The sequence below is a fragment of the Pteropus vampyrus genome, unplaced genomic scaffold, assembly GCF_000151845.1.
Source record: "Pteropus vampyrus isolate Shadow unplaced genomic scaffold, Pvam_2.0 Scaffold390, whole genome shotgun sequence".
Classification (NCBI taxonomy): Eukaryota; Metazoa; Chordata; class Mammalia; order Chiroptera; family Pteropodidae; genus Pteropus; species Pteropus vampyrus.
Window position 1 is genome coordinate 2736349 of NW_011889171.1, and position 10042 is coordinate 2746390.

At 37.3% G+C, this 10042-nt stretch overlaps 1 pseudogene; it reads left to right on the forward strand.

Annotated features, from left to right (window-relative positions):
• Positions 1-959: 959 nt before the first annotated feature.
• On the forward strand, positions 960-1078 carry LOC111731666 (annotated as a pseudogene).
• Positions 1079-10042: the final 8964 nt, after the last annotated feature.

Genomic DNA, 10042 nt, shown 5'->3' on the forward strand with positions numbered 1-10042 from the left:
GAGGTACAAAGATGTTGTTTTAGGCATTGTTTACAATGTCTAAATATTTGCGAAATAAAAATGTCCAGTGACAGGGAATTAGGTAAATTTTTGTGTATCTGTACAGTGGAAGGCTGTGCAGTTTTAATGGTACAGACCTGTATGCACACCAAATAAGATATAGATCCAAATTGATACCAAAATACCATTATAAGTGCTATTCATAATATGATCATATTTTTGTAAAAATATTTGCGCATGTGTATGTGTACAGAAATAAATCTAGAAAGATATATACTGGGTGTGAACTGGTTAGCTGTGAATGTCGGGGCTCAGTGAAATAATCTTTTAACTTGTATGTATATTTCTTCAATAAAAATGGGTTATGTGCCTAAGTAAAAAAAAAAAAAAAACAAGAACGGGATTTTCAGGGCAATGAAACTATTCTATATGATATTCTCATGGCAGATGCACAATAGTATGCATTCACCAAAACTTATAGAACTGTACAATACAAAGAGTGACATTTAATGGAAATTGTGGACTTCAGTTAATAATGTATTAATATAGGTTTATTAATTATAACAAATGCACCACACAAATGCAACATAATACTAGGGTAAAGCGTGTGTGTGGCGGGGGCGGGGAGAGGATATGGGAATTCCCTGTGCTATCTGCCCAATTTTTCTGTAATCTTAAACTGTTCTTAAAAATTAAGTCTACTAATTTAAGAATGTGGAAAAAGATAATAGCTGAGGTTTTTGGAAACTAAAAAAGTGAAATAAAATAAAACAAACACACAAGGCATGTCACAGTTAAACTGTTTGAAAGCAATATTTTAAAAGAAGTCAGAGGGGAAAAGGATGCATTACAAATAGGGAAACAATATTTAGAATGATGAAGGATTTCTCATGAGAAACAAATGAATCCAGAGACAATGCACCAGCATCTTTAAAGTGCTTAAAGAAAAACAATTATCAGTCTACGGTCATGCCACCCTGAACAAGGTCGATCACGTCTAATCTCGGAAGCTAAGCAGGGTTGGGCCTGGTTAGTACTTAGATGGGAGACTAACTAGGAAGACCAGATGTTGTAGGTGTAAAAAAATAAAAAATAAGGGATTGTAAACTGACAAGGTCCTTGCAATCTGTGAGGTCGACCAAGGTCTGCTTCGCCTAAAAAAAAAGAAAAAAGAAGAACAATTATCAACCTAGAATCCTATATCCACTGAAAGAATTCATTACAAAAAAGGTAGTCTAAAGACATTCATTTTCTCTCCTCTTCCCCTCCCCCCTCTCCTGCTCTCCCCTCCCCTCCTCCCCCATCACACACATACGCACAGAGGAGAGGTGAGATAATTCGTTTCTAGCAGACTCTAAGACTAAAGAGAAACGGTATCAAAATACAACCCAGATCTGTAAGAATAAAGACAAACAGAAAAAGTAAATATATCAAAAAAATGGTAATGGAAAGAAACTAGACTTTGGGTGGTGAGCATGCAGTAGATTATACAGATATTGAATTATGTTGTATACCTGAAATTTATATAATGTTAGTAAGCAATGTTACCTCAATAAATTTCATAAAAATAATATGTTATGAAAAAAGGTAAATATATATAACACATAACTTTGGCAGATATTGACATTTTACTCCTAGCCAATAGCTGGAGTATTTCTCAGCCAGGGTGGTCACGTGCCACAGAAAATTCCTTTATTAGTACTGTGCTATATTTGACCTGAAGAGTAAAGTTCAGATCCTGATGTTCCTTATACCTCACTTTGCCATTGATCTTTTCTCAGACAAAGGACTTGCAAGCACCATTTTAATTTCTTTTTGCAGGGATGGATCTTAGATTACTGAAGCAACTTTTGAATTCCAGGAACTTTTGTGGTTTGGGTACTGCTTTTTCTTAATGGAGGGAAGAGAGAAAGAAACGGCATGAATGGTTATAGAATGCCTATGTGCAAGGCATGGTGCCAGGTTCTTCACGTGTACTATTATGTTGAAGAGTCAAGACAAACTGAGGAGATGGGTACAATACTGGGAGCCATAGTGTAAACTGGTTGAGAATTACAAATCCTGGAGTCAGACTGCCTAGTTTCTGACCCCTGACCCTGAACAAGTGGCTTAAACTTTCTGTATCTGTTCTCTTTACTGTGAAATGGAAATGACAGTACCTACATTATTTGTGAGAATCAAATGTGCTGATATATGTAAAGTGGCCAATATAGGACCTGGCACCTGGCAAATGCTATTTAAGTGTTAGCTATTTTAAAGCCTACTTATTCTCAAAGACATAAGGCAAACTTACCTTTGTCAATATCTCACACATCCTGACTGTTGTGGTTACAGCACACAGTTAAAGGCCCTATTGTATGCCAGGGCTTTAACGTGTACTTTGGCTAATGGAGTCTCTGAGGCCCTAGGAGAGGGAGAAAGATGCCTATTAAGAGAAGGACAAATAACAACCCTGGCCTCCTTTCTAGAAGCTGACAGGATGTATTCTTTGCACAGAGCACATGGCTTCTACCACTCCTGCAGTTGTTATGTACACAGGGCCATTTAAACATATCCATGAAAAACATTATGTTCAATCAAGGGACAAATATTATTGATATTTTATATTATGACTGGATAAGGAAGAGAGATGGATGAAAGGAAGGGAGAAAGAACAAAGGACAGAGAGACAGGAGGGATTGAAGACTCCCCCTGAGGGTGAATACCTGACAGGTTCGCAAACTGCTTGCCTTGAGATAAGCAAATTGCTCATCTTTGACTTATGGCCACAAGGAAAGTCACTGTTGACTTCTAAATTACTAATGAGCTCTTAAGGGTTTAGAACATAGCATTCTATACATGAACATAGTATGCATCATTTTGTTCTCCACTTTGAGGTTTATTTTGGAGCTTGCATATAATCATTCTGAACCTTTTCTGTGAGGAGGGAACATCCTCACTAGCCCCCACCTCCACGCTTCTACTTGCACTCCAGTGAAAACTAGTTTTAGTTTTGGGACTTATATTTGTCCAGTTGGATCTAATAACAGAATGAATCCTAGGAAGAAAAGCTTTCAGGGATGAGTTAAAGCTAAAATTAGGTAAATAATTCTTTTGTATTTTTCATTCTGGAAAAAAATTGTTTTGTGTTGTGTGCAACATGATGACATTTTGCCCTGGTGGAAAAAAATATATTTGCATCTAAATGTCCAGATTTCAAGATATTATGCACACCAACCAGGGTTTATAACCATATGCTATGTTTGAAAGAAATTCAGGTAATGCAAGTGAGACTTTAAATGAACACTAAAAACATGGCCCACGTATGGGGATACTCCTCTGGCTGAAACTTAGGTATTCATGGTGGTGAAATATGTTAGGGGACTTACGAGATAACTGAGGGAGATGAAAGTTTTGCCACTCCAAAATATGCCTTTTGGGATATTTATTTTAAGCTGGTTATTAAGAAACAAAAAGACTCAGAAAGAACATTTGATACTGCCCCCTTACCTGCCTAAAGGAATTCAGATAGAAAAATCTGCTTAAAGGAAGGAATCATCACCTTAGCATCATAATATAAACTAAATGTGGCAGACAGTGAGGAACCTAACAATCTAGCAAAGTCTGTCTATTAGGCTCCTCTCTGTGTCCCACTGTTTCTGGGTGGCCCAACAAAAATTTGTTTACCACATGTTTGATTTTTCTTATCTACCTGTAAATTACCTGCTTTCCCTTGGAAATCTTAGAACCCTGTTTCCTTTTCCTTTGTCCAAAATAGCATATACCTCAACTGTCCAATATGCCCTTGGGTCTCATATTTTTTCTCCCTCTTTAATTGCCCCCCACCCCACCACTTCCACCCCTGACCTATGGATGTTGCCGTCTCCCCTTAAGAACTGGATCTCTGAAGGCAGGGTGTCCTCCCACACGCTCCCCTTAAGAACTGGATCTCTGAAGGCAGGGTGTCTCCTCCCACACGCTCCCGGCGTGCACCCAGGGCCTGATGCCCCCAGCGCACTAGAGGGACATGGTCTGTGGCTCTAACTGGGGTGTGAACCCAGGACCTTCTGTGTGTAAAGCAGATGTGCTAACCACTACTCTATGGAGCCACCCCGGGTCTCATATTCTTATGGCACCCTGTATGTACATGCGTAATACATTTTGGACATTTTCTCCTGTTAATCTGTCTCATATTAATTTGATTATTAGTCTAGCTAGAACAATTAGAAGGTAGGAGGAAAATTATTTTCTTTGCGCCCCTCTATCCCACAAGTCTTGGTTCAGGATTAAATACCAAATTGTTGTTTTTGGAGTCTCACTGAGAAAATTGCCAGGCAGCTCTTACTGGTAAATTCTGCTGTGGAAATATGTACCTGTTGCTTTATTAGTTTGAATTTATTTTGTATCATCGGTAGTTTTGTACGTTGGCAGGGGCCTTCATTACTTTCAGAAAACACAAGAGAGACTGATAATTATAATTGGTTTACAGAGTGATCAGAGGAAACATTTGAAGTAATAATGTGATTCCTATAATGGGAAAACATGGTGGAGTGAGAGACATCACCAGATCCTTCCCTTTGAGACAACAATAAGCTGAACATCTAAAAATGAACAAAAACCACCCAAACTGCACACCAGCATGTCTGAGCGTGGGATCTGCGCCTAAGAGCTACCACAGGTCAGAATCCCAGGTGTTGGGCAGTGACTGGAACAAATAAAGAAGCTGCCTCTCGCAGCCTCTGGAGCTCCCTGCAGGAGGAGGGAGAGGAGAGAAGGAGCGGTGAGCTTGTGCTGCAAGTTCCCTGAACAGCCTGTAAATTACCAAAAGCCTGGGAGGGTTGTGGGCGACCTGTGGGCTGCTGGCAGCAGGGCCCAGTCATCAGGGCAGAGAGCAGAGAAGCAGCCAGCAAAGAAACAACAGTTGATTCTTACCGACTGACTGAGCCGCAGTCACCAACCCCCAAACCAGAGGGCCTCTTCCCCCATCCTCTGAGACCAGTCACCGTGGAACCCCAGGGGAATCTGAGCAAACGCTACTGAAACTGTTAGGGATCCAAGAGGCTTAGACACCACCTACTGGAAACCAAAAGAAGATGCCTTTTTTGCAGCAGGCTAAAGAGAGACTTTTATATAATAAATCTTCTTTCTGAAAAATAAATAAATAAACAGAATACATTTCATTAATGCCCAGGCGGAAAAATAGTCCATTAAACACCATGAACAACCAAGGTGACAAGGCATCTCAGTAAGAAAGAGAAAAATGTCCAGAAAATGAGCTTACAGACATAGAAATATGCTACTTAAGTGACAGAGAATTCAGGATGGTACTTCTGAAAAAACTCAGTGACTTCAGAAATGAGTTATATTAACAATTTCAGAAATTGCAAAAACAACTAGATGAGCAGAGCAAGGAGATTGAAACCCTCAAAAAGAACCAATGAGAACTTCTGGAGATGAAGAACACACTGCAAGAGTTGAAAAAATGAAATAGCAAGCTTGGGAAATAGAGTTGACCAAATGGAGGAAAGGATCTGTGATACCAAAGACAGAAATCTAGAAATAAATCAGAAGGAAGAAGAGAGAAACTGAAAGATGAAAAATAATGAAAGAGAAATACAAGAACTAGCTGATACCTTCAGGAGAGGAAACATAAGAATAATGGGTATTACCGAAGGCGAGAAAAAGGAGCAGGGACTAGAAAACATTTTCAGACAAATAGTGGACGAGAATCTCCCAAATCTAAGGAATGAGCTGGAACTTGGAATTCAAGAAGTCAACAGAGCATCCAATGATCTCAACCCAAAAAGGCCTTCACCAAAACACATTGTATTAAAGTTATCAAAAATTAATGACAAAGAGAATTCTCAAGGCAGCCAAGGAGAAGAAAACGATAACGTATAAAGGAAAACACATTAGATTATCATTGGACTTCTCAGCACAGACCTTACAAGCCAGAAAGGAATGGAATCAAATATTTAAACTATTAAGTGAAAGGAACCACCAGCCTAGAATAATGTATACAGCTAAGCTCTCCTTTAGATATGAAGGAGAAATTAAGACCTTCCAGAAATACAAAAATTTAGAGAATTCTCCATTACGAGGCCTGTACTACAGGAAATTCTGAAATGGGTCAGTGCACCTAAAACAAAATAACAACAACAAAAATATATAATTAGGAGTAAAGTGACTATCAGGTAAATAGAAGCACAGGAGTGCAATCCTTACTAAGAACAGAGCATTATAAGCTTAAATAGTAATAAGAGATTTGCTATAGCAAGATAGTGATGAACATTCAAGTAAACATAGAAACAAATTGAGATAACAATGACTGAAGAGGGGAGCATTCGAAGATCCAAATTCGCAAAGGGGAAAGGATATAAGGCACACACAGAAGAAAATGGATGACTATATATATATATAACTATCTCTTTCAAATTTGTAATGGTAACCATGCACCATAGAGTCAGAACTGAAGTATATAACATAAAACAAGAAGAATCATAGGCAAATTCCACAAAAGCCAACCAAAATAAAGAAAACAGAAACACAAGGACAAGGAAGCAATGGACACACTGAGCTACCAGAAGGCAAAAGACAAAATGGCTATAAGAATACCTCGTATTTCAATAATCACCCTAAATGTAAATGGACTGAACTCACCAATAAAAAGGCACAGAGTAGCAGATTGGATCAAAAAAGAAAACCCAACCATATGTTGCATCCAGGAGACACATCTCAGTTCCAAAGAGAAATATAGACTCAAAGTGAAAAGGTGAAAAATGATATTTCGAGCAAATGGCATTCAGAGAAAAGTGGGAGTAGTGGTGCTAATATTGGACAAAATAGACTACAAAGTAAAAAAGTTAAAGAAAGATACTGAGGGACACTTCATAATGATAAAGGGAATCATGCACCAAGAAGACAGAATACTTATTAATATCTATGCTCCCAATCAGGGAGCCCTGAAATATGTAAAGCAATTTCTAACAGAACTAAAGGGAGAAACAGACCAAAACACTATCATAGTAGTGGATCTAAATTCGCCACTGTTAGATATGGGCAGATCATGCAAAAAGAAAATCAATAAGGAAATAACATCCTTAAATGACACATTAGACCAACTGGACATAACTGACATTTACAGAGCCTTCCATCCCAAAACAGCAGCTTATACATTCTTCTCTAGTGCACATGGAACGTTCTCAAAAATCAACCACATACTGGGACACAGAAATAGTCTCAACAAATATAAGAGGGTTGAAATCATACCAACCATATTCTCTGATCATAATGCTTTGAAGCTAGAGATCAACTGCAGAAAGAAATCAGGAAAAACTGCAAATATATGGAGATTATACAACATGCTACTGAAGAATAACTGGGTCAGAGAAGAAATAAATAGAGAGATCAAGAGATACATAGAAACGAATGATAATGATAGTACAACATATCAAAACTTTTGGGACAGGGCAAAAGCGGTCATAAGGGGAAAGTTCATATCATTACAGGCCTATCTCTAAAAACAAGAATGAGCCCAAATAAACAACCTAACGCTTCATCTTAAAAAACTAGAAAAGGAAGAACAAATGAGTCCTAAAGTCAGCAGAAGGAAAGAAATAATCAAAATTAGAGCAGAAATAAATGAAATTGAAAACAAAATATATATATAACAAATGCAACAAAGAGCTGGTTCTTTAAGGAGGTTAATAAAATTGACAAACCCCTGGCTAGACTCAATAAAGAAAAAAGAGAAAGGACACAAACAAAATCAGGGATGAATGAGGGGAAATTACAACTGACATTGCAGAAATATAAATGATCATAGAAGAATACTATGAATAAGCATATAATTCCAAATTTAATTACCTAGAAGAAATGGACCAGTACTTAGAAAAAAATACGATCTTCCTAGACTGAATCAAGAAGAACTGGAAAAATATAAAAAGACCAATCTGCAATATAGAAATTGAAACAATCATAAAAAAACCTACCAAAAAGTAAAAGTCCAGGACCAGATGGCTTCACCAGTGAATTCTACTAAACACTCAAGAAGATTTAATACCTATTATCCTCAAACTCTTCCAAAAATTCAAAGAGGAGGAAATACTTCTGAACTCATATTATGAGGCTAATATTACTCTGATACCAAAACCTGGTAAAGATAACACAAAAAAAGAAAACTACAGACCAATATCTCTCATGAACACAGATGGAAAAATTCTAAAAGAGATACTAGTGAACCGAATACAGCAACATATTAAAAAGAGTATACACCGCGATCAAGTGGACTTCATCCCAGGGGCACAGGGATGGTTCAACATACGCAAATCGATTGTGATACATCATATAAACAATTAAAACATAAGAATCATATGATCATATCAATAGATGCAGAGAAAGCCTTCGACTAGATACAGCATCCATTTATGATCAAAACACTTAACAAAATTGGTATAGAAGGAAAGTACCTTAACATTAAAAAGGCCATCAATGACAAACCCTCAGCCAACATTATACTTAATGGTGAAAAACTAAAAACCTTCCCTCTTCGATCAGGATCAAGGCAAGGCTGTCCACTATCACCACTGCTATTCAACATAACATTGGAGGTCCTAGCAAGTGCAATCAGGCAAGGGAAAGATATCCAAAAGGCATCCAAATAGCAAATGAAGAAGTCAAACTGTCACTATTTGTGGATGGCATGATTCTCTGTATAGAAAACCCGAAAGACTCCACAAGAACACTACTAGAAACAATAAACAAATACAGTAAAGTCTCTGGATACAAAATCAACATTCAAAAATCCATAGCGTTCCTTTATGCTAATAATGAAGCATCAGAAAAAGGGGAAAAAATAATTCCTTTTGCAATTGCAACAAAAATAATAAAATACCTAGGAATAAATTTAATGAAATAAGTGAAAGACCTATATAAAGAAAACTACAATATCCTATTAAAAGAAATCGAAGAAGATACAAAGAAATGGAAAGATATTCCGTGTTCTTGGATTGGAAGAATCAACATAGTTAAAATGACCATATTACCTATAGCATTATAAAGATTTAATGCAATCCCCATCAAAGTCCCAGCGCATTTTTTAAAGAAATAGAACAAAACACCATCAGATTTGTATAGAAGCACAGAAGACCTTGAATTGCTAAAGCCGTCCTGAGAAAAAAGAACAAGGCTGGAGGCATCCCTCTGCCCAACTTCAAATTATATTACAAAGCGACAGTAATGAAAATGACATGGTATTGGCAGCAAGGCAGACACACGGACCAGTGGAACAGAATCGAGAATCCAGAAGTAAACTCATATTTATACAGGCAAATAATTTTCATCAAAAAAGCCAAAAACATACAGTGGAGAAAGGAAAGCCTCTTTAATAAATACTGCTGGGAAAATTGGAAGGCCACCTGAAAAAGAAAGAAATTAGACTGTTGTCTATCACCACACCAATATTAACTCAAAATGGATGAAGGACCTCAATATAAGACCTGAAACAATAAAATGCATAGAAGAAAACATAGGAACTATACTCAAGGACCTTGGACTTAAAGAGGATTTTATGAATTTGACTTCAAAGGCAGGGGAAGTAAAAGCAAAAATAAATGAATGGGACTACATCAAACTAAAAATGAAATTGTCAACAAGGTAAAGAGACAACCATCTCAATGGGAAAATATATTTGCAAGCAATGCCTCCGATAAAGGCCTAATATCTAAAATATACAAAGAACTTGTATGACTCAATAACAATTAGAAAAACAAACGATCCAATCAAAAAATGGGCAGAAGATCTGAACAGACACTTCTCCCTAGAGGATATACAAATGGCCAACAAATATATGAAAAGATGCTCAACATTGCTAGTTACTAGAGAAATGCAAATCAAAACCACAATGAGATACCATCTCACACCTGTTAGAATAGCTATAATCAACAGGACAAGTAATAACAAATGTTGGAGAGGATGCGGAGAAAAAGGAACCCTCATACACTGCTGGTGGGAATTGGTACAGTCACTATGGAAAACAGCATGGAGGTTCCTCAAAAAACTAAGA